Consider the following 27,467-nt stretch of genomic DNA (forward strand, 5'->3'; position numbering starts at 1 on the left):
CCGTGAGGAGACGGGTTCGGGAGACCCTTGGCGTCAGGGACTTCTGTCCCCCTCAGCGAGTGGCGGTTGCTCGAGCCAACCCCAGCGCATGTTTCTTGGGGCTGGAGCGGGCAGAGCTCCTGCCCTAGGCACCAGACTCCCAAGGACTTTGGGAGCCTGGGAGGCTGCTGAAGTACAGCCCTCGATGTTTGCTTGGGCTGCCGATGGAGCATGGTTTGGCTGGACGTGGGCAAGAATGGGCGAGCCCCAGGCCACAGCGGGCATTGGGCGAGAGCCTGTCGGGCCAGGCCCCCAGAGGAGGGGCCGCCACGCGGGGACACTCTGGACCCTGTTGCAGGGCGGGCATTGGTCCCCTGCCTCCCGCTGGCGGGAGACCGTGACCCGCGACTCCCTCTCCAGACGTGGACCGTCGGGGCATGGGGGCCAACGTTGGCTGCGAGTGCCAGCGCCCGGATGCACGGACGGCAGCCGGGCCAATCTGGGGTTGGCGTCTGCCTGGCCATAAGTTCTGGGGCCGCCCCCGTTGGCTCGGGGCCCGGGAGGCATCGGGGGGGGGGGGTAACTCGATAACCTAGTGTTCCCGCTCACGTTGTGGGGCCTTTCTTAGCAAGGGGTGGTTCCCACAGGGGCCCTGATCTCCACAGTTTCTGGAGGCCCAGGGATGTACAGCGGCTCCCCAGGGCCCTTTTCCTTGCCTGCGGCGGCTCCGAGCCTTGGGTCGTTCGTTCCTCCACCCGCCTGGCCAGCAGCGGCCAGGGCTTCGGGCGTGACCAATCGTGGCCGCATGGGGCACGAGCCACGGAGCAGGCCGTTCTGACAGCTGGCCTCTCCCTCTGTCCTTAGAACCCCGTCCCCCAGGGAGGATCTCGCCTTGACGACCAACTCTGGCTTCTCCCAGCCCCGCCCAAAGGGCCCGTGTCTCGGATCGCCGGGGCATGGCGCCGTCCCGACCGCTCCCTCGGTAAGGAGGGGTTCCGGGTGGGCAGGGACCTCACGCGTCGCCCCCGGCTTGCTTGGGTCAATGATGAGAACTCATATGGTCTCGAAGAGCGATGATGACCTAAAAATCATGCTCAATAGGATTACGCTGAGGCCCAGTGCAGGGGACCGTGCGGGGATCAGCAGCCCCCAGACCCTCGGGGCATTTGAGGGCGCGCTGCTGCAGCTGGGCGCTAGAGGAGAACGAACGCTCGAGCGTCTGCGCGCGTTGGGCCCGGAGCCCAGGCGCCTCTGCGCGTGCCCACGGGGGTGTTCTGGCACTCAAGCTGGCCCACCGCCCCAATCCCCTTCCCAGGACAGCTCCCCGGGAGCCAGGGCTTCGCCATCCTCGTCTCCCCGTGTCCTTCGGCGGGCCTGGCCGGCTAGGTCCTCGGTGTGTCGACATGCAGCAGAGGTGAGCGGAAGCCTTGGGCTCGGAGGGAGGCCCGAGACGCCTTGGGAAGCGGGTAGCCCAGCAGTGACTCTGCAGCAGGCCGTGGGCTTGGGGTGGCGGTCCTCGTGGTCCAGACGTCGTGGGCCACCCCGGGAGCGGGTGCCCTTGAGCCATCCCAGGGGCAGGGAACGCGAGCGTGGGGCCGGGTGGCTGGCAAGACCCGGAAAGCGCAGAGTGGCCGCCATAGGATCAGGGGATCCTGAGGCCCCCTGATCCATCTGGGCGTGTCTCGTGGGCCTACGAACGTACTGGACGTGAGACTTGTGTTCTCAGAAGCTTCTGTGATCTTCTGCCACGGGGTGTTGCTCGAGGCCCGGGACTTGGCTTTTTTCCGCGGGCTGACGAGGCCTGAGCTCCTGCCCCACAGCGCAGACGCCCAAGGCGTTGGAGACCACACCAGGCTGCTTGCGAATAGCGCAAGAGGATACCTTGTGCTCGCGAGACAGCCGGGTTCCACGGGGCTACGGGGCGGAATCTGCGAGGGCCAGGCCCTTGCAGCCATTGGGTCGGAGCCTCTCTCCGGAGGCTCTCAAGCACCGGGGACCGGGTCCTGACGAAGCGGCGCTGCACGGCGAGAGTCGGGTACCTCGCCCAGGGCAGCCGGTGGGTGGTGTGCCTGGCTGTAGTGGTGGACAGCGACCTGGCATTCAGAGCTCGGCCCTGGGGCAGCCGTGGGCCCGAGCCACCTTGGGCTTCCAGGGTAGGGACTCCGATCCTTGGCTCCCAGGTGGGACCATGGGTGGGTGGGCGGCGTCCTGGCCACAAGTCCCTGACCGCCACCCTCGGCTCTCGTGCAAGGGAGACAGCGGGGACACGTCAAAACCCTGTGCTCCGTGCCATGTTCACGGACCGTTCTGCCGACGGTGGTGCTGACCCAGGGGCCTAGATCTCCCTTGTTTGGGGATGCCCTGGTAAGGGCAGCTGGGGCCCTGGGCCCTGCTCCGTCGTCTCGCACATCAGACATGCGTGGGTCGGCCGTATGTCCGGCCCCCTCCGGCCAGGACGTTGGGAAAGGTAGCCCTCGGCCGTCCGGCCGGTGCCCCGGACCAGGGCTTTTGGACAGCTGGTCTCTCCGTCTCTCCTCAGAACCGCATCCACAAGCGGGGAGATCGCCCGCACCAGCTCGTCTTGCCTGGCCCGGCCCTGCCCACAGGTCCAATGTCTCAGGACCCCGGCTCATGGCGCAGTCCGCCACGCAGCCCCGGTAAGCAGGTTCTGGGGGCGACGCGACCGCACGCATCGCCGCCAACCTGCTTGGGTCAATGATGACAACTCAAATGGTCTCGAAGAGCGGTGATGACCTAAAAATCATGCTCAATAGGATTACGCTGAGGCCCAATGCAGGCGTCTGTGCCGGGATCAGCATCCCCCGGAGCCTCGGGGCCCTGGAGGGGCGCTGCCGTTGGGAGCTTGAGGCCAAGGATCCCCCGGGGATCCCTGCTCCGGCCCTGGAAAGCCCGTGCGCGTCAGGGGCCCCTCGAGGTGTGGAGGCAGCCCACCCGGCCTAGAGACTGAATCCCCTCCCCTCCCCTGGACAGCTCCCTGGGAGCCATGCCTTAGGAACCCTTGTCTCCTTGTGTCTTGCAGCGGGCCTTGGGCACCAGGTGGTAGGCGCGGCGTTGGCCACGACAGGTGAGTGGGAGACTCTGGGCCTGGCGGGAGATGGCAGACGCCATGGGCATCGTCCGCGAAGCCAGAGTCACGGCACGGGGCTCTGGCTCCACCACTGAGCTACGGGTGGAGGCCCCCGTTGTCCACACAGCGTTGGCTGGCGCGTGATCAGGCTCCCTTGAGCCATCCCAGGTGCAGGGAACGCGAACGTTGGGCCGCGGGAACTGGCCGGGACTGGATCCCGGGGGGATGCCGCCATAGATCCGCGTGGCCCTGAGGCCTCCTTGGACCTCCCTTTGTGTCCTGTGCGCCCGTGAGGAGACGGGTTCGGGAGACCCTTGGCGTCAGGGACTTCTGTCCCCCTCAGCGAGTGGCGGTTGCTCGAGCCAACCCCAGCGCATGTTTCTTGGGGCTGGAGCGGGCAGAGCTCCTGCCCTAGGCACCAGACTCCCAAGGACTTTGGGAGCCTGGGAGGCTGCTGAAGTACAGCCCTCGATGTTTGCTTGGGCTGCCGATGGAGCATGGTTTGGCTGGACGTGGGCAAGAATGGGCGAGCCCCAGGCCACAGCGGGCATTGGGCGAGAGCCTGTCGGGCCAGGCCCCCAGAGGAGGGGCCGCCACGCGGGGACACTCTGGACCCTGTTGCAGGGCGGGCATTGGTCCCCTGCCTCCCGCTGGCGGGAGACCGTGACCCGCGACTCCCTCTCCAGACGTGGACCGTCGGGGCATGGGGGCCAACGTTGGCTGCGAGTGCCAGCGCCCGGATGCACGGACGGCAGCCGGGCCAATCTGGGGTTGGCGTCTGCCTGGCCATAAGTTCTGGGGCCGCCCCCGTTGGCTCGGGGCCCGGGAGGCATCGGGGGGGGGGGTAACTCGATAACCTAGTGTTCCCGCTCACGTTGTGGGGCCTTTCTTAGCAAGGGGTGGTTCCCACAGGGGCCCTGATCTCCACAGTTTCTGGAGGCCCAGGGATGTACAGCGGCTCCCCAGGGCCCTTTTCCTTGCCTGCGGCGGCTCCGAGCCTTGGGTCGTTCGTTCCTCCACCCGCCTGGCCAGCAGCGGCCAGGGCTTCGGGCGTGACCAATCGTGGCCGCATGGGGCACGAGCCACGGAGCAGGCCGTTCTGACAGCTGGCCTCTCCCTCTGTCCTTAGAACCCCGTCCCCCAGGGAGGATCTCGCCTTGACGACCAACTCTGGCTTCTCCCAGCCCCGCCCAAAGGGCCCGTGTCTCGGATCGCCGGGGCATGGCGCCGTCCCGACCGCTCCCTCGGTAAGGAGGGGTTCCGGGTGGGCAGGGACCTCACGCGTCGCCCCCGGCTTGCTTGGGTCAATGATGAGAACTCATATGGTCTCGAAGAGCGATGATGACCTAAAAATCATGCTCAATAGGATTACGCTGAGGCCCAGTGCAGGGGACCGTGCGGGGATCAGCAGCCCCCAGACCCTCGGGGCATTTGAGGGCGCGCTGCTGCAGCTGGGCGCTAGAGGAGAACGAACGCTCGAGCGTCTGCGCGCGTTGGGCCCGGAGCCCAGGCGCCTCTGCGCGTGCCCACGGGGGTGTTCTGGCACTCAAGCTGGCCCACCGCCCCAATCCCCTTCCCAGGACAGCTCCCCGGGAGCCAGGGCTTCGCCATCCTCGTCTCCTCGTGTCCTTCGGCGGGCCTGGCCGGCTAGGTCCTCGGTGTGTCGACATGCAGCAGAGGTGAGCGGAAGCCTTGGGCTCGGAGGGAGGCCCGAGACGCCTTGGGAAGCGGGTAGCCCAGCAGTGACTCTGCAGCAGGCCGTGGGCTTGGGGTGGCGGTCCTCGTGGTCCAGACGTCGTGGGCCACCCCGGGAGCGGGTGCCCTTGAGCCATCCCAGGGGCAGGGAACGCGAGCGTGGGGCCGGGTGGCTGGCAAGACCCGGAAAGCGCAGAGTGGCCGCCATAGGATCAGGGGATCCTGAGGCCCCCTGATCCATCTGGGCGTGTCTCGTGGGCCTACGAACGTACTGGACGTGAGACTTGTGTTCTCAGAAGCTTCTGTGATCTTCTGCCACGGGGTGTTGCTCGAGGCCCGGGACTTGGCTTTTTTCCGCGGGCTGACGAGGCCTGAGCTCCTGCCCCACAGCGCAGACGCCCAAGGCGTTGGAGACCACACCAGGCTGCTTGCGAATAGCGCAAGAGGATACCTTGTGCTCGCGAGACAGCCGGGTTCCACGGGGCTACGGGGCGGAATCTGCGAGGGCCAGGCCCTTGCAGCCATTGGGTCGGAGCCTCTCTCCGGAGGCTCTCAAGCACCGGGGACCGGGTCCTGACGAAGCGGCGCTGCACGGCGAGAGTCGGGTACCTCGCCCAGGGCAGCCGGTGGGTGGTGTGCCTGGCTGTAGTGGTGGACAGCGACCTGGCATTCAGAGCTCGGCCCTGGGGCAGCCGTGGGCCCGAGCCACCTTGGGCTTCCAGGGTAGGGACTCCGATCCTTGGCTCCCAGGTGGGACCATGGGTGGGTGGGCGGCGTCCTGGCCACAAGTCCCTGACCGCCACCCTCGGCTCTCGTGCAAGGGAGACAGCGGGGACACGTCAAAACCCTGTGCTCCGTGCCATGTTCACGGACCGTTCTGCCGACGGTGGTGCTGACCCAGGGGCCTAGATCTCCCTTGTTTGGGGATGCCCTGGTAAGGGCAGCTGGGGCCCTGGGCCCTGCTCCGTCGTCTCGCACATCAGACATGCGTGGGTCGGCCGTATGTCCGGCCCCCTCCGGCCAGGACGTTGGGAAAGGTAGCCCTCGGCCGTCCGGCCGGTGCCCCGGACCAGGGCTTTTGGACAGCTGGTCTCTCCGTCTCTCCTCAGAACCGCATCCACAAGCGGGGAGATCGCCCGCACCAGCTCGTCTTGCCTGGACCGGCCCTGCCCACAGGTCCAATGTCTCAGGACCCCGGCTCATGGCGCAGTCCGCCACGCAGCCCCGGTAAGCAGGTTCTGGGGGCGACGCGACCGCACGCATCGCCGCCAACCTGCTTGGGTCAATGATGACAACTCAAATGGTCTCGAAGAGCGGTGATGACCTAAAAATCATGCTCAATAGGATTACGCTGAGGCCCAATGCAGGCGTCTGTGCCGGGATCAGCATCCCCCGGAGCCTCGGGGCCCTGGAGGGGCGCTGCCGTTGGGAGCTTGAGGCCAAGGATCCCCCGGGGATCCCTGCTCCGGCCCTGGAAAGCCCGTGCGCGTCAGGGGCCCCTCGAGGTGTGGAGGCAGCCCACCCGGCCTAGAGACTGAATCCCCTCCCCTCCCCTGGACAGCTCCCTGGGAGCCATGCCTTAGGAACCCTTGTCTCCTTGTGTCTTGCAGCGGGCCTTGGGCACCAGGTGGTAGGCGCGGCGTTGGCCACGACAGGTGAGTGGGAGACTCTGGGCCTGGCGGGAGATGGCAGACGCCATGGGCATCGTCCGCGAAGCCAGAGTCACGGCACGGGGCTCTGGCTCCACCACTGAGCTACGGGTGGAGGCCCCCGTTGTCCACACAGCGTTGGCTGGCGCGTGATCAGGCTCCCTTGAGCCATCCCAGGTGCAGGGAACGCGAACGTTGGGCCGCGGGAACTGGCCGGGACTGGATCCCGGGGGGATGCCGCCATAGATCCGCGTGGCCCTGAGGCCTCCTTGGACCTCCCTTTGTGTCCTGTGCGCCCGTGAGGAGACGGGTTCGGGAGACCCTTGGCGTCAGGGACTTCTGTCCCCCTCAGCGAGTGGCGGTTGCTCGAGCCAACCCCAGCGCATGTTTCTTGGGGCTGGAGCGGGCAGAGCTCCTGCCCTAGGCACCAGACTCCCAAGGACTTTGGGAGCCTGGGAGGCTGCTGAAGTACAGCCCTCGATGTTTGCTTGGGCTGCCGATGGAGCATGGTTTGGCTGGACGTGGGCAAGAATGGGCGAGCCCCAGGCCACAGCGGGCATTGGGCGAGAGCCTGTCGGGCCAGGCCCCCAGAGGAGGGGCCGCCACGCGGGGACACTCTGGACCCTGTTGCAGGGCGGGCATTGGTCCCCTGCCTCCCGCTGGCGGGAGACCGTGACCCGCGACTCCCTCTCCAGACGTGGACCGTCGGGGCATGGGGGCCAACGTTGGCTGCGAGTGCCAGCGCCCGGATGCACGGACGGCAGCCGGGCCAATCTGGGGTTGGCGTCTGCCTGGCCATAAGTTCTGGGGCCGCCCCCGTTGGCTCGGGGCCCGGGAGGCATCGGGGAGGGGGGTAACTCGATAACCTAGTGTTCCCGCTCACGTTGTGGGGCCTTTCTTAGCAAGGGGTGGTTCCCACAGGGGCCCTGATCTCCACAGTTTCTGGAGGCCCAGGGATGTACAGCGGCTCCCCAGGGCCCTTTTCCTTGCCTGCGGCGGCTCCGAGCCTTGGGTCGTTCGTTCCTCCACCCGCCTGGCCAGCAGCGGCCAGGGCTTCGGGCGTGACCAATCGTGGCCGCATGGGGCACGAGCCACGGAGCAGGCCGTTCTGACAGCTGGCCTCTCCCTCTGTCCTTAGAACCCCGTCCCCCAGGGAGGATCTCGCCTTGACGACCAACTCTGGCTTCTCCCAGCCCCGCCCAAAGGGCCCGTGTCTCGGATCGCCGGGGCATGGCGCCGTCCCGACCGCTCCCTCGGTAAGGAGGGGTTCCGGGTGGGCAGGGACCTCACGCGTCGCCCCCGGCTTGCTTGGGTCAATGATGAGAACTCATATGGTCTCGAAGAGCGATGATGACCTAAAAATCATGCTCAATAGGATTACGCTGAGGCCCAGTGCAGGGGACCGTGCGGGGATCAGCAGCCCCCAGACCCTCGGGGCATTTGAGGGCGCGCTGCTGCAGCTGGGCGCTAGAGGAGAACGAACGCTCGAGCGTCTGCGCGCGTTGGGCCCGGAGCCCAGGCGCCTCTGCGCGTGCCCACGGGGGTGTTCTGGCACTCAAGCTGGCCCACCGCCCCAATCCCCTTCCCAGGACAGCTCCCCGGGAGCCAGGGCTTCGCCATCCTCGTCTCCTCGTGTCCTTCGGCGGGCCTGGCCGGCTAGGTCCTCGGTGTGTCGACATGCAGCAGAGGTGAGCGGAAGCCTTGGGCTCGGAGGGAGGCCCGAGACGCCTTGGGAAGCGGGTAGCCCAGCAGTGACTCTGCAGCAGGCCGTGGGCTTGGGGTGGCGGTCCTCGTGGTCCAGACGTCGTGGGCCACCCCGGGAGCGGGTGCCCTTGAGCCATCCCAGGGGCAGGGAACGCGAGCGTGGGGCCGGGTGGCTGGCAAGACCCGGAAAGCGCAGAGTGGCCGCCATAGGATCAGGGGATCCTGAGGCCCCCTGATCCATCTGGGCGTGTCTCGTGGGCCTACGAACGTACTGGACGTGAGACTTGTGTTCTCAGAAGCTTCTGTGATCTTCTGCCACGGGGTGTTGCTCGAGGCCCGGGACTTGGCTTTTTTCCGCGGGCTGACGAGGCCTGAGCTCCTGCCCCACAGCGCAGACGCCCAAGGCGTTGGAGACCACACCAGGCTGCTTGCGAATAGCGCAAGAGGATACCTTGTGCTCGCGAGACAGCCGGGTTCCACGGGGCTACGGGGCGGAATCTGCGAGGGCCAGGCCCTTGCAGCCATTGGGTCGGAGCCTCTCTCCGGAGGCTCTCAAGCACCGGGGACCGGGTCCTGACGAAGCGGCGCTGCACGGCGAGAGTCGGGTACCTCGCCCAGGGCAGCCGGTGGGTGGTGTGCCTGGCTGTAGTGGTGGACAGCGACCTGGCATTCAGAGCTCGGCCCTGGGGCAGCCGTGGGCCCGAGCCACCTTGGGCTTCCAGGGTAGGGACTCCGATCCTTGGCTCCCAGGTGGGACCATGGGTGGGTGGGCGGCGTCCTGGCCACAAGTCCCTGACCGCCACCCTCGGCTCTCGTGCAAGGGAGACAGCGGGGACACGTCAAAACCCTGTGCTCCGTGCCATGTTCACGGACCGTTCTGCCGACGGTGGTGCTGACCCAGGGGCCTAGATCTCCCTTGTTTGGGGATGCCCTGGTAAGGGCAGCTGGGGCCCTGGGCCCTGCTCCGTCGTCTCGCACATCAGACATGCGTGGGTCGGCCGTATGTCCGGCCCCCTCCGGCCAGGACGTTGGGAAAGGTAGCCCTCGGCCGTCCGGCCGGTGCCCCGGACCAGGGCTTTTGGACAGCTGGTCTCTCCGTCTCTCCTCAGAACCGCATCCACAAGCGGGGAGATCGCCCGCACCAGCTCGTCTTGCCTGGCCCGGCCCTGCCCACAGGTCCAATGTCTCAGGACCCCGGCTCATGGCGCAGTCCGCCACGCAGCCCCGGTAAGCAGGTTCTGGGGGCGACGCGACCGCACGCATCGCCGCCAACCTGCTTGGGTCAATGATGACAACTCAAATGGTCTCGAAGAGCGGTGATGACCTAAAAATCATGCTCAATAGGATTACGCTGAGGCCCAATGCAGGCGTCTGTGCCGGGATCAGCATCCCCCGGAGCCTCGGGGCCCTGGAGGGGCGCTGCCGTTGGGAGCTTGAGGCCAAGGATCCCCCGGGGATCCCTGCTCCGGCCCTGGAAAGCCCGTGCGCGTCAGGGGCCCCTCGAGGTGTGGAGGCAGCCCACCCGGCCTAGAGACTGAATCCCCTCCCCTCCCCTGGACAGCTCCCTGGGAGCCATGCCTTAGGAACCCTTGTCTCCTTGTGTCTTGCAGCGGGCCTTGGGCACCAGGTGGTAGGCGCGGCGTTGGCCACGACAGGTGAGTGGGAGACTCTGGGCCTGGCGGGAGATGGCAGACGCCATGGGCATCGTCCGCGAAGCCAGAGTCACGGCACGGGGCTCTGGCTCCACCACTGAGCTACGGGTGGAGGCCCCCGTTGTCCACACAGCGTTGGCTGGCGCGTGATCAGGCTCCCTTGAGCCATCCCAGGTGCAGGGAACGCGAACGTTGGGCCGCGGGAACTGGCCGGGACTGGATCCCGGGGGGATGCCGCCATAGATCCGCGTGGCCCTGAGGCCTCCTTGGACCTCCCTTTGTGTCCTGTGCGCCCGTGAGGAGACGGGTTCGGGAGACCCTTGGCGTCAGGGACTTCTGTCCCCCTCAGCGAGTGGCGGTTGCTCGAGCCAACCCCAGCGCATGTTTCTTGGGGCTGGAGCGGGCAGAGCTCCTGCCCTAGGCACCAGACTCCCAAGGACTTTGGGAGCCTGGGAGGCTGCTGAAGTACAGCCCTCGATGTTTGCTTGGGCTGCCGATGGAGCATGGTTTGGCTGGACGTGGGCAAGAATGGGCGAGCCCCAGGCCACAGCGGGCATTGGGCGAGAGCCTGTCGGGCCAGGCCCCCAGAGGAGGGGCCGCCACGCGGGGACACTCTGGACCCTGTTGCAGGGCGGGCATTGGTCCCCTGCCTCCCGCTGGCGGGAGACCGTGACCCGCGACTCCCTCTCCAGACGTGGACCGTCGGGGCATGGGGGCCAACGTTGGCTGCGAGTGCCAGCGCCCGGATGCACGGACGGCAGCCGGGCCAATCTGGGGTTGGCGTCTGCCTGGCCATAAGTTCTGGGGCCGCCCCCGTTGGCTCGGGGCCCGGGAGGCATCGGGGGGGGGGGTAACTCGATAACCTAGTGTTCCCGCTCACGTTGTGGGGCCTTTCTTAGCAAGGGGTGGTTCCCACAGGGGCCCTGATCTCCACAGTTTCTGGAGGCCCAGGGATGTACAGCGGCTCCCCAGGGCCCTTTTCCTTGCTTGCGGCGGCTCCGAGCCTTGGGTCGTTCGTTCCTCCACCCGCCTGGCCAGCAGCGGCCAGGGCTTCGGGCGTGTCCGATCGTGGCCGCATGGGGTACGAGCCACAGAGCAGGCCGTTCTGACAGCTGGCCTCTCCCTCTGTCCTTAGAACCCCGTCCCCCAGGGAGGATCTCGCCTTGACGACCAAGTCTGGCTTCTCCCAGCCCCGCCCAAAGGGCCCGTGTCTCGGATCGCCGGGGCATGGCGCCGTCCCGACCGCTCCCTCGGTAAGGAGGGGTTCCGGGTGGGCAGGGACCTCACGCGTCGCCCCCGGCTTGCTTGGGTCAATGATGAGAACTCATATGGTCTCGAAGAGCGATGATGACCTAAAAATCATGCTCAATAGGATTACGCTGAGGCCCAGTGCAGGGGACCGTGCGGGGATCAGCAGCCCCCAGACCCTCGGGGCAATTGAGGGCGCGCTGCTGCAGCTGGGCGCTAGAGGAGAACGAACGCTCGACCGTCTGCGCGCGTTGGGCCCGGAGCCCAGGCGCCTCTGCGCGTGCCCACGGGGGTGTTCTGGCACTCAAGCTGGCCCACCGCCCCAATCCCCTTCCCAGGACAGCTCCCCGGGAGCCAGGGCTTCGCCATCCTCGTCTCCTCGTGTCCTTCGGCGGGCCTGGCCGGCTAGGTCCTCGGTGTGTCGACATGCAGCAGAGGTGAGCGGAAGCCTTGGGCTCGGAGGGAGGCCCGAGACGCCTTGGGTAGCGGGTAGCCCAGCAGTGACTCTGCAGCAGGCCGTGGGCTTGGGGTGGCGGTCCTCGTGGTCCAGACGTCGTGGGCCACCCCGGGATCGGGTGCCCTTGAGCCATCCCAGGGGCAGGGAACGCGAGCGTGGGGCCGGGTGGCTGGCAAGACCCGGAAAGCGCAGAGTGGCCGCCATAGGATCAGGGGATCCTGAGGCCCCCTGATCCATCTGGGCGTGTCTCGTGGGCCTACGAACGTAGTGGACGTGAGACTTGTGGTCTCAGAAGCTTCTGTGATCTTCTGCCACGGGGTGTTGCTCGAGGTCCGGGACTTGGCTTTTTTCCGCGGGCTGACGAGGCCTGAGCTCCTGCCCCACAGCGCAGACGCCCAAGGCGTTGGAGACCACACCAGGCTGCTTGCGAATAGCGCAAGAGGATACCTTGTGCTCGCGAGACAGCCGGGTTCCACGGGGCTACGGGGCGGAATCTGCGAGTGCCAGGCCCTTGCAGCCATTGGGTCGGAGCCACTCTCCGGAGGCTCTCAAGCACCGGGGACCGGGTCCTGACGAAGCGGCGCTGCACGGCGAGAGTCGGGTACCTCGCCCAGGGCAGCCGGTGGGTGGTGTGCCTGGCCGTAGTGGTGGACAGCGACCTGGCATTCCGAGCTCGGCCCTGGGGCAGCCGTGGGCCCGAGCCACCTTGGGCTTCCAGGGTAGGGGCTCCGATCCTTGGCTCCCAGGTGGGACCATGGGTGGGTAGGCGGCGTCCTGGCCACAACTCCCTGACCGCCCCCCTCGGCTCCCGTGCAAGGGAGACAGCGGAGACACGTCAAAACCCTGTGCTCCGTGCCATGTTCACGGACCGTTCTGTCGACGGTGGTGCTGACCCAGGGGCCTAGATCTCCCTTGTTTGGGGATGCCCTGGTAAGGGCAGCTGGGGCCCTGGGCCCTGCTCCGTCGTCTCGCACATCAGCCATGCGTGGGTCGGCCGTATGCCCGGCCCCCACCGGCCAGGTCGTTGGGAAAGGTAGCCCTCGGCCGTCCGGCCGGTGCCCCGGACCAGGGCTTTTGGACAGCTGGTCTCTCCGTCTCTCCTCAGAACCGCATCCACAAGCGGGGAGATCGCCCGCACCAGCTCGTCTTGCCTGGCCCGGCCCTGCCCACAGGTCCAATGTCTCAGGACCCCGGCTCATGGCGCAGTCCGCCACGCAGCCCCGGTAAGCAGGTTCTGGGGGCGACGCGACCGCACGCATCGCCGCCAACCTGCTTGGGTCAATGATGACAACTCAAATGGTCTCGAAGAGCGGTGATGACCTAAAAATCATGCTCAATAGGATTACGCTGAGGCCCAATGCAGGCGTCTGTGCCGGGATCAGCATCCCCCGGAGCCTCGGGGCCCTGGAGGGGCGCTGCCGTTGGGAGCTTGAGGCCAAGGATCCCCCGGGGATCCCTGCTCCGGCCCTGGAAAGCCCGTGCGCGTCAGGGGCCCCTCGAGGTGTGGAGGCAGCCCACCCGGCCTAGAGACTGAATCCCCTCCCCTCCCCTGGACAGCTCCCTGGGAGCCATGCCTTAGGAACCCTTGTCTCCTTGTGTCTTGCAGCGGGCCTTGGGCACCAGGTGGTAGGCGCGGCGTTGGCCACGACAGGTGAGTGGGAGACTCTGGGCCTGGCGGGAGATGGCAGACGCCATGGGCATCGTCCGCGAAGCCAGAGTCACGGCACGGGGCTCTGGCTCCACCACTGAGCTACGGGTGGAGGCCCCCGTTGTCCACACAGCGTTGGCTGGCGCGTGATCAGGCTCCCTTGAGCCATCCCAGGTGCAGGGAACGCGAACGTTGGGCCGCGGGAACTGGCCGGGACTGGATCCCGGGGGGATGCCGCCATAGATCCGCGTGGCCCTGAGGCCTCCTTGGACCTCCCTTTGTGTCCTGTGCACCCGTGAGGAGACGGGTTCGGGAGACCCTTGGCGTCAGGGACTTCTGTCCCCCTCAGCGAGTGGCGGTTGCTCGAGCCAACCCCAGCGCATGTTTCTTGGGGCTGGAGCGGGCAGAGCTCCTGCCCTAGGCACCAGACTCCCAAGGACTTTGGGAGCCTGGGAGGCTGCTGAAGTACAGCCCTCGATGTTTGCTTGGGCTGCCGATGGAGCATGGTTTGGCTGGACGTGGGCAAGAATGGGCGAGCCCCAGGCCACAGCGGGCATTGGGCGAGAGCCTGTCGGGCCAGGCCCCCAGAGGAGGGGCCGCCACGCGGGGACACTCTGGACCCTGTTGCAGGGCGGGCATTGGTCCCCTGCCTCCCGCTGGCGGGAGACCGTGACCCGCGACTCCCTCTCCAGACGTGGACCGTCGGGGCATGGGGGCCAACGTTGGCTGCGAGTGCCAGCGCCCGGATGCACGGACGGCAGCCGGGCCAATCTGGGGTTGGCGTCTGCCTGGCCATAAGTTCTGGGGCCGCCCCCGTTGGCTCGGGGCCCGGGAGGCATCGGGGGGGGGGGTAACTCGATAACCTAGTGTTCCCGCTCACGTTGTGGGGCCTTTCTTAGCAAGGGGTGGCTCCCACAGGGGCCCTGATCTCCACAGTTTCTGGAGGCCCAGGGATGTACAGCGGCTCCCCAGGGCCCTTTTCCTTGCTTGCGGCGGCTCCGAGCCTTGGGTCGTTCGTTCCTCCACCCGCCTGGCCAGCAGCGGCCAGGGCTTCGGGCGTGACCAATCGTGGCCGCATGGGGCACGAGCCACGGAGCAGGCCGTTCTGACAGCTGGCCTCTCCCTCTGTCCTTAGAACCCCGTCCCCCAGGGAGGATCTCGCCTTGACGACCAACTCTGGCTTCTCCCAGCCCCGCCCAAAGGGCCCGTGTCTCGGATCGCCGGGGCATGGCGCCGTCCCGACCGCTCCCTCGGTAAGGAGGAGTTCCGGGTGGGCAGGGACCTCACGCGTCGCCCCCGGCTTGCTTGGGTCAATGATGAGAACTCATATGGTCTCGAAGAGCGATGATGACCTAAAAATCATGCTCAATAGGATTACGCTGAGGCCCAGTGCAGGGGACCGTGCGGGGATCAGCAGCCCCCAGACCCTCGGGGCATTTGAGGGCGCGCTGCTGCAGCTGGGCGCTAGAGGAGAACGAACGCTCGAGCGTCTGCGCGCGTTGGGCCCGGAGCCCAGGCGCCTCTGCGCGTGCCCACGGGGGTGTTCTGGCACTCAAGCTGGCCCACCGCCCCAATCCCCTTCCCAGGACAGCTCCCCGGGAGCCAGGGCTTCGCCATCCTCGTCTCCTCGTGTCCTTCGGCGGGCCTGGCCGGCTAGGTCCTCGGTGTGTCGACATGCAGCAGAGGTGAGCGGAAGCCTTGGGCTCGGAGGGAGGCCCGAGACGCCTTGGGAAGCGGGTAGCCCAGCAGTGACTCTGCAGCAGGCCGTGGGCTTGGGGTGGCGGTCCTCGTGGTCCAGACGTCGTGGGCCACCCCGGGAGCGGGTGCCCTTGAGCCATCCCAGGGGCAGGGAACGCGAGCGTGGGGCCGGGTGGCTGGCAAGACCCGGAAAGCGCAGAGTGGCCGCCATAGGATCAGGGGATCCTGAGGCCCCCTGATCCATCTGGGCGTGTCTCGTGGGCCTACGAACGTACTGGACGTGAGACTTGTGGTCTCAGAAGCTTCTGTGATCTTCTGCCACGGGGTGTTGCTCGAGGCCCGGGACTTGGCTTTTTTCCGCGGGCTGACGAGGCCTGAGCTCCTGCCCCACAGCGCAGACGCCCAAGGCGTTGGAGACCACACCAGGCTGCTTGCGAATAGCGCAAGAGGATACCTTGTGCTCGCGAGACAGCCGGGTTCCACGGGGCTACGGGGCGGAATCTGCGAGGGCCAGGCCCTTGCAGCCATTGGGTCGGAGCCTCTCTCCGGAGGCTCTCAAGCACCGGGGACCGGGTCCTGACGAAGCGGCGCTGCACGGCGAGAGTCGGGTACCTCGCCCAGGGCAGCCGGTGGGTGGTGTGCCTGGCTGTAGTGGTGGACAGCGACCTGGCATTCAGAGCTCGGCCCTGGGGCAGCCGTGGGCCCGAGCCACCTTGGGCTTCCAGGGTAGGGACTCCGATCCTTGGCTCCCAGGTGGGACCATGGGTGGGTGGGCGGCGTCCTGGCCACAAGTCCCTGACCGCCACCCTCGGCTCTCGTGCAAGGGAGACAGCGGGGACACGTCAAAACCCTGTGCTCCGTGCCATGTTCACGGACCGTTCTGCCGACGGTGGTGCTGACCCAGGGGCCTAGATCTCCCTTGTTTGGGGATGCCCTGGTAAGGGCAGCTGGGGCCCTGGGCCCTGCTCCGTCGTCTCGCACATCAGACATGCGTGGGTCGGCCGTATGTCCGGCCCCCTCCGGCCAGGACGTTGGGAAAGGTAGCCCTCGGCCGTCCGGCCGGTGCCCCGGACCAGGGCTTTTGGACAGCTGGTCTCTCCGTCTCTCCTCAGAACCGCATCCACAAGCGGGGAGATCGCCCGCACCAGCTCGTCTTGCCTGGCCCGGCCCTGCCCACAGGTCCAATGTCTCAGGACCCCGGCTCATGGCGCAGTCCGCCACGCAGCCCCGGTAAGCATGTTCTGGGGGCGACGCGACCGCACGCATTGCCGCCAACCTGCTTGGGTCAATGATGACAACTCAAATGGTCTCGAAGAGCGGTGATGACCTAAAAATCATGCTCAATAGGATTACGCTGAGGCCCAATGCAGGCGTCTGTGCCGGGATCAGCATCCCCCGGAGCCTCGGGGCCCTGGAGGAACGCTGCCGTTGGGAGCTTGAGGCCAAGGATCCCCCGGGGATCCCTGCTCCTGCCCTGGAAAGCCCGTGCACGTCAGGGGCCCCTCGAGGTGTGGAGGCAGCCCACCCGGCCTAGAGACTGAATCCCCTCCCCTCCCCTGGACAGCTCCCTGGGAGCCATGCCTTAGGAACCCTTGTCTCCTTGTGTCTTGCAGCGGGCCTTGGGCGCCAGGTGGTAGGCGCGGCGTGGGCCACGACAGGTGAGTGGGAGACTCTGGGCCTGGCGGGAGATGGCAGACGCCATGGGCGTCGTCCGCGAAGCCAGAGTCACGGCACGGGGCTCTGGCTCCACCACTGAGCTACGGGTGGAGGCCCCCGTTGTCCACACAGCGGTGGCTGGTGCGTGATCAGGCTCCCTTGAGCCATCCCAGGTGCAGGGAACGCGAACGTTGGGCCGCGGGAACTGGCCGGGACTGGATCCCGGGGGGATGCCGCCATAGATCCGCGTGGCCCTGAGGCCTCCTTGGACCTCCCTTTGTGTCCTGTGCGCCCGTGAGGAGACGGGTTCGGGAGACCCTTGGCGTCAGGGACTTCTGTCCCCCTCAGCGAGTGGCGGTTGCTCGAGCCAACCCCAGCGCATGTTTCTTGGGGCTGGAGCGGGCAGAGCTCCTGCCCTAGGCACCAGACTCCCAAGGACTTTGGGAGCCTGGGAGGCTGCTGAAGTACAGCCCTCGATGTTTGCTTGGGCTGCCGATGGAGCATGGTTTGGCTGGACGTGGGCAAGAATGGGCGAGCCCCAGGCCACAGCGGGCATTGGGCGAGAGCCTATCGGGCCAGGCCCCCAGAGGAGGGGCCGCCACGCGGGGACACTCTGGACACTGTTGCAGGGCGGGCATTGGTCCCCTGCCTCCCGCTGGCGGGAGACCGTGACCCGCGACTCCCTCTCCAGACGTGGCCCGTCGGGGCATGGGGGCCAACGTTGGCTGCGAGTGCCAGCGCCCGGATGCACGGACGGCAGCCGGGCCAATCTGGGGTTGGCGTCTGCCTGGCCATAAGTTCTGAGGCCGCCCCCGTTGGCTCAGGGCCCCGGTAGGCATCGGGTGGGGGGGTAACTCGATAACCTAGTATTCCCGCCCACGTTGTGGGGCCTTTCTTAGCAAGGGGTGGTTCCCACAGGGGCCCTGATCTCCACAGATTCTGTAGGCCCAGGGATGTACAGCGGCTCCCCAGGGCCCTTTTCCTTGCTTGCGGCAGCTCCGAGCCTTGGGTCGTTCGTTCCTCCACCCGCCTGGCCAGCAGCCGCCAGGGCTTCGGGCGTGACCGATCGTGGCCGCATGGGGTACGAGCCACAGAGCAGGCCGTTCTGACAGCTGGCCTCTCCCTCTGTCCTTAGAACCCCGTCCCCCAGGGAGGATCTCGCCTTGACGACCAAGTCTGGCTTTTCCCAGCCCCGCCCAAAGGGCCCGTGTCTCGGATCGCCGGGGCATGGCGCCGTCCCGACCGCTCCCTCGGTAAGGAGGGGTTCCGGGTGGGCAGGGACCTCACGCGTCGCCCCCGGCTTGCTTGGGTCAATGATGAGAACTCATATGGTCTCGAAGAGGGATGATGACCTAAAAATCATGCTCAATAGGATTACGCTGAGGCCCAGGGCAGGAGACCGTGCGGGGATCAGCAGCCCCCAGACCCTCGGGGCATTTGAGGGCGCGCTGCTGCAGCTGGGCGCTAGAGGAGAACGAACGCTCGAGCGTCTCCGCGCGTTGGGCCCGGAGCCCAGGCGCCTCTGCGCGTGCCCACGGGGGTGTTCTGGCACTCAAGCTGGCCCACCGCCCCATTCCCCTTCCCAGGACAGCTCCCCGGGAGCCAGGGCTTCGCCATCCTCGTCTCCTCGTGTCCTTCGGCGGGCCTGGCCGGCTAGGTCCTCGGTGTGTCGACATGCAGCAGAGGTGAGCGGAAGCCTTGGGCTCGGAGGGAGGCCCGAGACGCCTTGGGAAGCGGGTAGCCCAGCAGTGACTCTGCAGCAGGCCGTGGGCTTGGGGTGGCGGTCCTCGTGGTCCAGACGTCGTGGGCCACCCCGGGAGCGGGTGCCCTTGAGCCATCCCAGGGGCAGGGAACGCGAGCGTGGGGCCGGGTGGCTGGCAAGACCCGGAAAGCGCAGAGTGGCCGCCATAGGATCAGGGGACCCTGAGGCCCCCTGATCCATCTGGGCGTGTCTCGTGGGCCTACGAACGTAGTGGACGTGAGACTTGTGGTCTCAGAAGCTTCTGTGATCTTCTGCCACGGGGTGTTGCTCGAGGCCCGGGACTAGGCTTGTTTCCGCGGGCTGACGAGGCCTGAGCTCCCGCCCCACAGCGCAGACGCCCAAGGCGTTGGAGACCCCACCAGGCTGCTTGCGAAGAGCGCAAGAGGATTCCTTGTGCTCGCGAGACAGCCGGGTTCCACGGGGCTACGGGGCGGAATCTGCGAGGACCAGGCCCTTGCAGCCATTGGGTCGGAGCCTCTCTCCGGAGGCTCTCAAGCACCGGGGACCGGGTCCTGACGAAGCGGCGCTGCACGGCGAGAGTCGGGTACCTCGCCCAGGGCAGCCGGTGGGTGGTGTGCCTGGCCGTAGTGGTGGACAGCGACCTGGCATTCAGAGCTCGGCCCTGGGGCAGCCGTGGGCCCGAGCCACCTTGGGCTTCCAGGGTAGGGGCTCCCATCCTTGGCTCCCAGGTGGGACCATGGGTGGGTGGGCGGCGTCCTGGCCAACAGTCCCTGACCGCCCCCCTCGGCTCCCGTGCAAGGGAGACAGCGGGGACACGTCAAAACCCTGTGCTCCGTGCCATGTTCACGGACCGTTCTGCCGACGGTGGTGCTGACCCAGGGGCCTAGATCTCCCTTGTTTGGGGATGCCCTGGTAAGGGCAGCTGGGGCCCTGGGCCCTGCTCCGTCGTCTCGCACATCAGCCATGCGTGGGTCGGACGTATGCCCGGCCCCCACCGGCCAGGTCGTTGGGAAAGGTAGCCCTCGGCCGTCCGGCCGGTGCCCCGGACCAGGGCTTTTGGACAGCTGGTCTCTCCGTCTCTCCTCAGAACCGCATCCACAAGCGGGGAGATCGCCCGCACCAGCTCGTCTTGCCTGGCCCGGCCCTGCCCACAGGTCCAATGTCTCAGGACCCCGGCTCATGGCGCAGTCCGCCACGCAGCCCCGGTAAGCAGGTTCTGGGGGCGACGCGACCGCACGCATCGCCGCCAACCTGCTTGGGTCAATGATGACAACTCAAATGGTCTCGAAGAGCGGTGATGACCTAAAAATCATGCTCAATAGGATTACGCTGAGGCCCAATGCAGGCGTCTGTGCCGGGATCAGCATCCCCCGGAGCCTCGGGGCCCTGGAGGGGCGCTGCCGTTGGGAGCTTGAGGCCAAGGATCCCCCGGGGATCCCTGCTCCGGCCCTGGAAAGCCCGTGCGCGTCAGGGGCCCCTCGAGGTGTGGAGGCAGCCCACCCGGCCTAGAGACTGAATCCCCTCCCCTCCCCTGGACAGCTCCCTGGGAGCCATGCCTTAGGAACCCTTGTCTCCTTGTGTCTTGCAGCGGGCCTTGGGCACCAGGTGGTAGGCGCGGCGTTGGCCACGACAGGTGAGTGGGAGACTCTGGGCCTGGCGGGAGATGGCAGACGCCATGGGCATCGTCCGCGAAGCCAGAGTCACGGCACGGGGCTCTGGCTCCACCACTGAGCTACGGGTGGAGGCCCCCGTTGTCCACACAGCGTTGGCTGGCGCGTGATCAGGCTCCCTTGAGCCATCCCAGGTGCAGGGAACGCGAACGTTGGGCCGCGGGAACTGGCCGGGACTGGATCCCGGGGGGATGCCGCCATAGATCCGCGTGGCCCTGAGGCCTCCTTGGACCTCCCTTTGTGTCCTGTGCGCCCGTGAGGAGACGGGTTCGGGAGACCCTTGGCGTCAGGGACTTCTGTCCCCCTCAGCGAGTGGCGGTTGCTCGAGCCAACCCCAGCGCATGTTTCTTGGGGCTGGAGCGGGCAGAGCTCCTGCCCTAGGCACCAGACTCCCAAGGACTTTGGGAGCCTGGGAGGCTGCTGAAGTACAGCCCTCGATGTTTGCTTGGGCTGCCGATGGAGCATGGTTTGGCTGGACGTGGGCAAGAATGGGCGAGCCCCAGGCCACAGCGGGCATTGGGCGAGAGCCTGTCGGGCCAGGCCCCCAGAGGAGGGGCCGCCACGCGGGGACACTCTGGACCCTGTTGCAGGGCGGGCATTGGTCCCCTGCCTCCCGCTGGCGGGAGACCGTGACCCGCGACTCCCTCTCCAGACGTGGACCGTCGGGGCATGGGGGCCAACGTTGGCTGCGAGTGCCAGCGCCCGGATGCACGGACGGCAGCCGGGCCAATCTGGGGTTGGCGTCTGCCTGGCCATAAGTTCTGGGGCCGCCCCCGTTGGCTCGGGGCCCGGGAGGCATCGGGGGGGGGGGTAACTCGATAACCTAGTGTTCCCGCTCACGTTGTGGGGCCTTTCTTAGCAAGGGGTGGTTCCCACAGGGGCCCTGATCTCCACAGTTTCTGGAGGCCCAGGGATGTACAGCGGCTCCCCAGGGCCCTTTTCCTTGCCTGCGGCGGCTCCGAGCCTTGGGTCGTTCGTTCCTCCACCCGCCTGGCCAGCAGCGGCCAGGGCTTCGGGCGTGACCAATCGTGGCCGCATGGGGCACGAGCCACGGAGCAGGCCGTTCTGACAGCTGGCCTCTCCCTCTGTCCTTAGAACCCCGTCCCCCAGGGAGGATCTCGCCTTGACGACCAACTCTGGCTTCTCCCAGCCCCGCCCAAAGGGCCCGTGTCTCGGATCGCCGGGGCATGGCGCCGTCCCGACCGCTCCCTCGGTAAGGAGGGGTTCCGGGTGGGCAGGGACCTCACGCGTCGCCCCCGGCTTGCTTGGGTCAATGATGAGAACTCATATGGTCTCGAAGAGCGATGATGACCTAAAAATCATGCTCAATAGGATTACGCTGAGGCCCAGTGCAGGGGACCGTGCGGGGATCAGCAGCCCCCAGACCCTCGGGGCATTTGAGGGCGCGCTGCTGCAGCTGGGCGCTAGAGGAGAACGAACGCTCGAGCGTCTGCGCGCGTTGGGCCCGGAGCCCAGGCGCCTCTGCGCGTGCCCACGGGGGTGTTCTGGCACTCAAGCTGGCCCACCGCCCCAATCCCCTTCCCAGGACAGCTCCCCGGGAGCCAGGGCTTCGCCATCCTCGTCTCCTCGTGTCCTTCGGCGGGCCTGGCCGGCTAGGTCCTCGGTGTGTCGACATGCAGCAGAGGTGAGCGGAAGCCTTGGGCTCGGAGGGAGGCCCGAGACGCCTTGGGAAGCGGGTAGCCCAGCAGTGACTCTGCAGCAGGCCGTGGGCTTGGGGTGGCGGTCCTCGTGGTCCAGACGTCGTGGGCCACCCCGGGAGCGGGTGCCCTTGAGCCATCCCAGGGGCAGGGAACGCGAGCGTGGGGCCGGGTGGCTGGCAAGACCCGGAAAGCGCAGAGTGGCCGCCATAGGATCAGGGGATCCTGAGGCCCCCTGATCCATCTGGGCGTGTCTCGTGGGCCTACGAACGTACTGGACGTGAGACTTGTGTTCTCAGAAGCTTCTGTGATCTTCTGCCACGGGGTGTTGCTCGAGGCCCGGGACTTGGCTTTTTTCCGCGGGCTGACGAGGCCTGAGCTCCTGCCCCACAGCGCAGACGCCCAAGGCGTTGGAGACCACACCAGGCTGCTTGCGAATAGCGCAAGAGGATACCTTGTGCTCGCGAGACAGCCGGGTTCCACGGGGCTACGGGGCGGAATCTGCGAGGGCCAGGCCCTTGCAGCCATTGGGTCGGAGCCTCTCTCCGGAGGCTCTCAAGCACCGGGGACCGGGTCCTGACGAAGCGGCGCTGCACGGCGAGAGTCGGGTACCTCGCCCAGGGCAGCCGGTGGGTGGTGTGCCTGGCTGTAGTGGTGGACAGCGACCTGGCATTCAGAGCTCGGCCCTGGGGCAGCCGTGGGCCCGAGCCACCTTGGGCTTCCAGGGTAGGGACTCCGATCCTTGGCTCCCAGGTGGGACCATGGGTGGGTGGGCGGCGTCCTGGCCACAAGTCCCTGACCGCCACCCTCGGCTCTCGTGCAAGGGAGACAGCGGGGACACGTCAAAACCCTGTGCTCCGTGCCATGTTCACGGACCGTTCTGCCGACGGTGGTGCTGACCCAGGGGCCTAGATCTCCCTTGTTTGGGGATGCCCTGGTAAGGGCAGCTGGGGCCCTGGGCCCTGCTCCGTCGTCTCGCACATCAGACATGCGTGGGTCGGCCGTATGTCCGGCCCCCTCCGGCCAGGACGTTGGGAAAGGTAGCCCTCGGCCGTCCGGCCGGTGCCCCGGACCAGGGCTTTTGGACAGCTGGTCTCTCCGTCTCTCCTCAGAACCGCATCCACAAGCGGGGAGATCGCCCGCACCAGCTCGTCTTGCCTGGCCCGGCCCTGCCCACAGGTCCAATGTCTCAGGACCCCGGCTCATGGCGCAGTCCGCCACGCAGCCCCGGTAAGCATGTTCTGGGGGCGACGCGACCGCACGCATTGCCGCCAACCTGCTTGGGTCAATGATGACAACTCAAATGGTCTCGAAGAGCGGTGATGACCTAAAAATCATGCTCAATAGGATTACGCTGAGGCCCAATGCAGGCGTCTGTGCCGGGATCAGCATCCCCCGGAGCCTCGGGGCCCTGGAGGAACGCTGCCGTTGGGAGCTTGAGGCCAAGGATCCCCCGGGGATCCCTGCTCCTGCCCTGGAAAGCCCGTGCACGTCAGGGGCCCCTCGAGGTGTGGAGGCAGCCCACCCGGCCTAGAGACTGAATCCCCTCCCCTCCCCTGGACAGCTCCCTGGGAGCCATGCCTTAGGAACCCTTGTCTCCTTGTGTCTTGCAGCGGGCCTTGGGCGCCAGGTGGTAGGCGCGGCGTGGGCCACGACAGGTGAGTGGGAGACTCTGGGCCTGGCGGGAGATGGCAGACGCCATGGGCGTCGTCCGCGAAGCCAGAGTCACGGCACGGGGCTCTGGCTCCACCACTGAGCTACGGGTGGAGGCCCCCGTTGTCCACACAGCGGTGGCTGGTGCGTGATCAGGCTCCCTTGAGCCATCCCAGGTGCAGGGAACGCGAACGTTGGGCCGCGGGAACTGGCCGGGACTGGATCCCGGGGGGATGCCGCCATAGATCCGCGTGGCCCTGAGGCCTCCTTGGACCTCCCTTTGTGTCCTGTGCGCCCGTGAGGAGACGGGTTCGGGAGACCCTTGGCGTCAGGGACTTCTGTCCCCCTCAGCGAGTGGCGGTTGCTCGAGCCAACCCCAGCGCATGTTTCTTGGGGCTGGAGCGGGCAGAGCTCCTGCCCTAGGCACCAGACTCCCAAGGACTTTGGGAGCCTGGGAGGCTGCTGAAGTACAGCCCTCGATGTTTGCTTGGGCTGCCGATGGAGCATGGTTTGGCTGGACGTGGGCAAGAATGGGCGAGCCCCAGGCCACAGCGGGCATTGGGCGAGAGCCTATCGGGCCAGGCCCCCAGAGGAGGGGCCGCCACGCGGGGACACTCTGGACACTGTTGCAGGGCGGGCATTGGTCCCCTGCCTCCCGCTGGCGGGAGACCGTGACCCGCGACTCCCTCTCCAGACGTGGCCCGTCGGGGCATGGGGGCCAACGTTGGCTGCGAGTGCCAGCGCCCGGATGCACGGACGGCAGCCGGGCCAATCTGGGGTTGGCGTCTGCCTGGCCATAAGTTCTGAGGCCGCCCCCGTTGGCTCAGGGCCCCGGTAGGCATCGGGTGGGGGGGTAACTCGATAACCTAGTATTCCCGCCCACGTTGTGGGGCCTTTCTTAGCAAGGGGTGGTTCCCACAGGGGCCCTGATCTCCACAGATTCTGTAGGCCCAGGGATGTACAGCGGCTCCCCAGGGCCCTTTTCCTTGCTTGCGGCAGCTCCGAGCCTTGGGTCGTTCGTTCCTCCACCCGCCTGGCCAGCAGCCGCCAGGGCTTCGGGCGTGACCGATCGTGGCCGCATGGGGTACGAGCCACAGAGCAGGCCGTTCTGACAGCTGGCCTCTCCCTCTGTCCTTAGAACCCCGTCCCCCAGGGAGGATCTCGCCTTGACGACCAAGTCTGGCTTTTCCCAGCCCCGCCCAAAGGGCCCGTGTCTCGGATCGCCGGGGCATGGCGCCGTCCCGACCGCTCCCTCGGTAAGGAGGGGTTCCGGGTGGGCAGGGACCTCACGCGTCGCCCCCGGCTTGCTTGGGTCAATGATGAGAACTCATATGGTCTCGAAGAGGGATGATGACCTAAAAATCATGCTCAATAGGATTACGCTGAGGCCCAGGGCAGGAGACCGTGCGGGGATCAGCAGCCCCCAGACCCTCGGGGCATTTGAGGGCGCGCTGCTGCAGCTGGGCGCTAGAGGAGAACGAACGCTCGAGCGTCTCCGCGCGTTGGGCCCGGAGCCCAGGCGCCTCTGCGCGTGCCCACGGGGGTGTTCTGGCACTCAAGCTGGCCCACCGCCCCATTCCCCTTCCCAGGACAGCTCCCCGGGAGCCAGGGCTTCGCCATCCTCGTCTCCTCGTGTCCTTCGGCGGGCCTGGCCGGCTAGGTCCTCGGTGTGTCGACATGCAGCAGAGGTGAGCGGAAGCCTTGGGCTCGGAGGGAGGCCCGAGACGCCTTGGGAAGCGGGTAGCCCAGCAGTGACTCTGCAGCAGGCCGTGGGCTTGGGGTGGCGGTCCTCGTGGTCCAGACGTCGTGGGCCACCCCGGGAGCGGGTGCCCTTGAGCCATCCCAGGGGCAGGGAACGCGAGCGTGGGGCCGGGTGGCTGGCAAGACCCGGAAAGCGCAGAGTGGCCGCCATAGGATCAGGGGACCCTGAGGCCCCCTGATCCATCTGGGCGTGTCTCGTGGGCCTACGAACGTAGTGGACGTGAGACTTGTGGTCTCAGAAGCTTCTGTGATCTTCTGCCACGGGGTGTTGCTCGAGGCCCGGGACTAGGCTTGTTTCCGCGGGCTGACGAGGCCTGAGCTCCCGCCCCACAGCGCAGACGCCCAAGGCGTTGGAGACCCCACCAGGCTGCTTGCGAAGAGCGCAAGAGGATTCCTTGTGCTCGCGAGACAGCCGGGTTCCACGGGGCTACGGGGCGGAATCTGCGAGGACCAGGCCCTTGCAGCCATTGGGTCGGAGCCTCTCTCCGGAGGCTCTCAAGCACCGGGGACCGGGTCCTGACGAAGCGGCGCTGCACGGCGAGAGTCGGGTACCTCGCCCAGGGCAGCCGGTGGGTGGTGTGCCTGGCCGTAGTGGTGGACAGCGACCTGGCATTCAGAGCTCGGCCCTGGGGCAGCCGTGGGCCCGAGCCACCTTGGGCTTCCAGGGTAGGGGCTCCCATCCTTGGCTCCCAGGTGGGACCATGGGTGGGTGGGCGGCGTCCTGGCCAACAGTCCCTGACCGCCCCCCTCGGCTCCCGTGCAAGGGAGACAGCGGGGACACGTCAAAACCCTGTGCTCCGTGCCATGTTCACGGACCGTTCTGCCGACGGTGGTGCTGACCCAGGGGCCTAGATCTCCCTTGTTTGGGGATGCCCTGGTAAGGGCAGCTGGGGCCCTGGGCCCTGCTCCGTCGTCTCGCACATCAGCCATGCGTGGGTCGGACGTATGCCCGGCCCCCACCGGCCAGGTCGTTGGGAAAGGTAGCCCTCGGCCGTCCGGCCGGTGCCCCGGACCAGGGCTTTTGGACAGCTGGTCTCTCCGTCTCTCCTCAGAACCGCATCCACAAGCGGGGAGATCGCCCGCACCAGCTCGTCTTGCCTGGCCCGGCCCTGCCCACAGGTCCAATGTCTCAGGACCCCGGCTCATGGCGCAGTCCGCCACGCAGCCCCGGTAAGCAGGTTCTGGGGGCGACGCGACCGCACGCATCGCCGCCAACCTGCTTGGGTCAATGATGACAACTCAAATGGTCTCGAAGAGCGGTGATGACCTAAAAATCATGCTCAATAGGATTACGCTGAGGCCCAATGCAGGCGTCTGTGCCGGGATCAGCATCCCCCGGAGCCTCGGGGCCCTGGAGGGGCGCTGCCGTTGGGAGCTTGAGGCCAAGGATCCCCCGGGGATCCCTGCTCCGGCCCTGGAAAGCCCGTGCGCGTCAGGGGCCCCTCGAGGTGTGGAGGCAGCCCACCCGGCCTAGAGACTGAATCCCCTCCCCTCCCCTGGACAGCTCCCTGGGAGCCATGCCTTAGGAACCCTTGTCTCCTTGTGTCTTGCAGCGGGCCTTGGGCACCAGGTGGTAGGCGCGGCGTTGGCCACGACAGGTGAGTGGGAGACTCTGGGCCTGGCGGGAGATGGCAGACGCCATGGGCATCGTCCGCGAAGCCAGAGTCACGGCACGGGGCTCTGGCTCCACCACTGAGCTACGGGTGGAGGCCCCCGTTGTCCACACAGCGTTGGCTGGCGCGTGATCAGGCTCCCTTGAGCCATCCCAGGTGCAGGGAACGCGAACGTTGGGCCGCGGGAACTGGCCGGGACTGGATCCCGGGGGGATGCCGCCATAGATCCGCGTGGCCCTGAGGCCTCCTTGGACCTCCCTTTGTGTCCTGTGCGCCCGTGAGGAGACGGGTTCGGGAGACCCTTGGCGTCAGGGACTTCTGTCCCCCTCAGCGAGTGGCGGTTGCTCGAGCCAACCCCAGCGCATGTTTCTTGGGGCTGGAGCGGGCAGAGCTCCTGCCCTAGGCACCAGACTCCCAAGGACTTTGGGAGCCTGGGAGGCTGCTGAAGTACAGCCCTCGATGTTTGCTTGGGCTGCCGATGGAGCATGGTTTGGCTGGACGTGGGCAAGAATGGGCGAGCCCCAGGCCACAGCGGGCATTGGGCGAGAGCCTGTCGGGCCAGGCCCCCAGAGGAGGGGCCGCCACGCGGGGACACTCTGGACCCTGTTGCAGGGCGGGCATTGGTCCCCTGCCTCCCGCTGGCGGGAGACCGTGACCCGCGACTCCCTCTCCAGACGTGGACCGTCGGGGCATGGGGGCCAACGTTGGCTGCGAGTGCCAGCGCCCGGATGCACGGACGGCAGCCGGGCCAATCTGGGGTTGGCGTCTGCCTGGCCATAAGTTCTGGGGCCGCCCCCGTTGGCTCGGGGCCCGGGAGGCATCGGGGGGGGGGGTAACTCGATAACCTAGTGTTCCCGCTCACGTTGTGGGGCCTTTCTTAGCAAGGGGTGGTTCCCACAGGGGCCCTGATCTCCA

At 67.2% G+C, this 27,467-nt stretch overlaps 16 non-coding genes across 16 annotated transcripts; all 16 read left to right on the forward strand.

Annotated features, from left to right (window-relative positions):
• Nucleotides 1-1,015: 1,015 nt before the first annotated feature.
• On the forward strand, nucleotides 1,016-1,096 carry LOC131837510 (small nucleolar RNA SNORD115). The gene has a single exon (XR_009356110.1). It is a non-coding gene; the product is annotated as a small nucleolar RNA SNORD115 (small nucleolar RNA).
• Nucleotides 1,097-2,688: 1,592 nt separating this feature from the next.
• On the forward strand, nucleotides 2,689-2,769 carry LOC131837586 (small nucleolar RNA SNORD115). Its single transcript, XR_009356184.1, has one exon. It is a non-coding gene; the product is annotated as a small nucleolar RNA SNORD115 (small nucleolar RNA).
• A 1,599-nt stretch (nucleotides 2,770-4,368) lies between these two features.
• On the forward strand, nucleotides 4,369-4,449 carry LOC131837511 (small nucleolar RNA SNORD115). The gene has a single exon (XR_009356111.1). It is a non-coding gene; the product is annotated as a small nucleolar RNA SNORD115 (small nucleolar RNA).
• A 1,592-nt stretch (nucleotides 4,450-6,041) lies between these two features.
• On the forward strand, nucleotides 6,042-6,122 carry LOC131837587 (small nucleolar RNA SNORD115). Its single transcript, XR_009356185.1, has one exon. It is a non-coding gene; the product is annotated as a small nucleolar RNA SNORD115 (small nucleolar RNA).
• Nucleotides 6,123-7,721: 1,599 nt separating this feature from the next.
• On the forward strand, nucleotides 7,722-7,802 carry LOC131837512 (small nucleolar RNA SNORD115). The gene has a single exon (XR_009356112.1). It is a non-coding gene; the product is annotated as a small nucleolar RNA SNORD115 (small nucleolar RNA).
• Nucleotides 7,803-9,394: 1,592 nt separating this feature from the next.
• On the forward strand, nucleotides 9,395-9,475 carry LOC131837588 (small nucleolar RNA SNORD115). The gene has a single exon (XR_009356186.1). It is a non-coding gene; the product is annotated as a small nucleolar RNA SNORD115 (small nucleolar RNA).
• A 1,599-nt stretch (nucleotides 9,476-11,074) lies between these two features.
• On the forward strand, nucleotides 11,075-11,155 carry LOC131837513 (small nucleolar RNA SNORD115). Its single transcript, XR_009356113.1, has one exon. It is a non-coding gene; the product is annotated as a small nucleolar RNA SNORD115 (small nucleolar RNA).
• A 1,592-nt stretch (nucleotides 11,156-12,747) lies between these two features.
• On the forward strand, nucleotides 12,748-12,828 carry LOC131837589 (small nucleolar RNA SNORD115). Its single transcript, XR_009356187.1, has one exon. It is a non-coding gene; the product is annotated as a small nucleolar RNA SNORD115 (small nucleolar RNA).
• A 1,599-nt stretch (nucleotides 12,829-14,427) lies between these two features.
• LOC131837514 (small nucleolar RNA SNORD115) lies at nucleotides 14,428-14,508 on the forward strand. The gene has a single exon (XR_009356114.1). It is a non-coding gene; the product is annotated as a small nucleolar RNA SNORD115 (small nucleolar RNA).
• Nucleotides 14,509-16,100: 1,592 nt separating this feature from the next.
• Nucleotides 16,101-16,181, forward strand: LOC131837590 (small nucleolar RNA SNORD115). Its single transcript, XR_009356188.1, has one exon. It is a non-coding gene; the product is annotated as a small nucleolar RNA SNORD115 (small nucleolar RNA).
• Nucleotides 16,182-17,781: 1,600 nt separating this feature from the next.
• Nucleotides 17,782-17,862, forward strand: LOC131837470 (small nucleolar RNA SNORD115). The gene has a single exon (XR_009356068.1). It is a non-coding gene; the product is annotated as a small nucleolar RNA SNORD115 (small nucleolar RNA).
• A 1,592-nt stretch (nucleotides 17,863-19,454) lies between these two features.
• Nucleotides 19,455-19,535, forward strand: LOC131837592 (small nucleolar RNA SNORD115). The gene has a single exon (XR_009356189.1). It is a non-coding gene; the product is annotated as a small nucleolar RNA SNORD115 (small nucleolar RNA).
• A 1,599-nt stretch (nucleotides 19,536-21,134) lies between these two features.
• Nucleotides 21,135-21,215, forward strand: LOC131837515 (small nucleolar RNA SNORD115). The gene has a single exon (XR_009356115.1). It is a non-coding gene; the product is annotated as a small nucleolar RNA SNORD115 (small nucleolar RNA).
• A 1,592-nt stretch (nucleotides 21,216-22,807) lies between these two features.
• LOC131837593 (small nucleolar RNA SNORD115) lies at nucleotides 22,808-22,888 on the forward strand. The gene has a single exon (XR_009356190.1). It is a non-coding gene; the product is annotated as a small nucleolar RNA SNORD115 (small nucleolar RNA).
• A 1,600-nt stretch (nucleotides 22,889-24,488) lies between these two features.
• LOC131837471 (small nucleolar RNA SNORD115) lies at nucleotides 24,489-24,569 on the forward strand. The gene has a single exon (XR_009356069.1). It is a non-coding gene; the product is annotated as a small nucleolar RNA SNORD115 (small nucleolar RNA).
• Nucleotides 24,570-26,161: 1,592 nt separating this feature from the next.
• LOC131837594 (small nucleolar RNA SNORD115) lies at nucleotides 26,162-26,242 on the forward strand. Its single transcript, XR_009356191.1, has one exon. It is a non-coding gene; the product is annotated as a small nucleolar RNA SNORD115 (small nucleolar RNA).
• Nucleotides 26,243-27,467: the final 1,225 nt, after the last annotated feature.

This window comes from Mustela lutreola, chromosome 7 (genome assembly GCF_030435805.1).
Source record: "Mustela lutreola isolate mMusLut2 chromosome 7, mMusLut2.pri, whole genome shotgun sequence".
NCBI lineage: Eukaryota > Metazoa > Chordata > Mammalia > Carnivora > Mustelidae > Mustela > Mustela lutreola.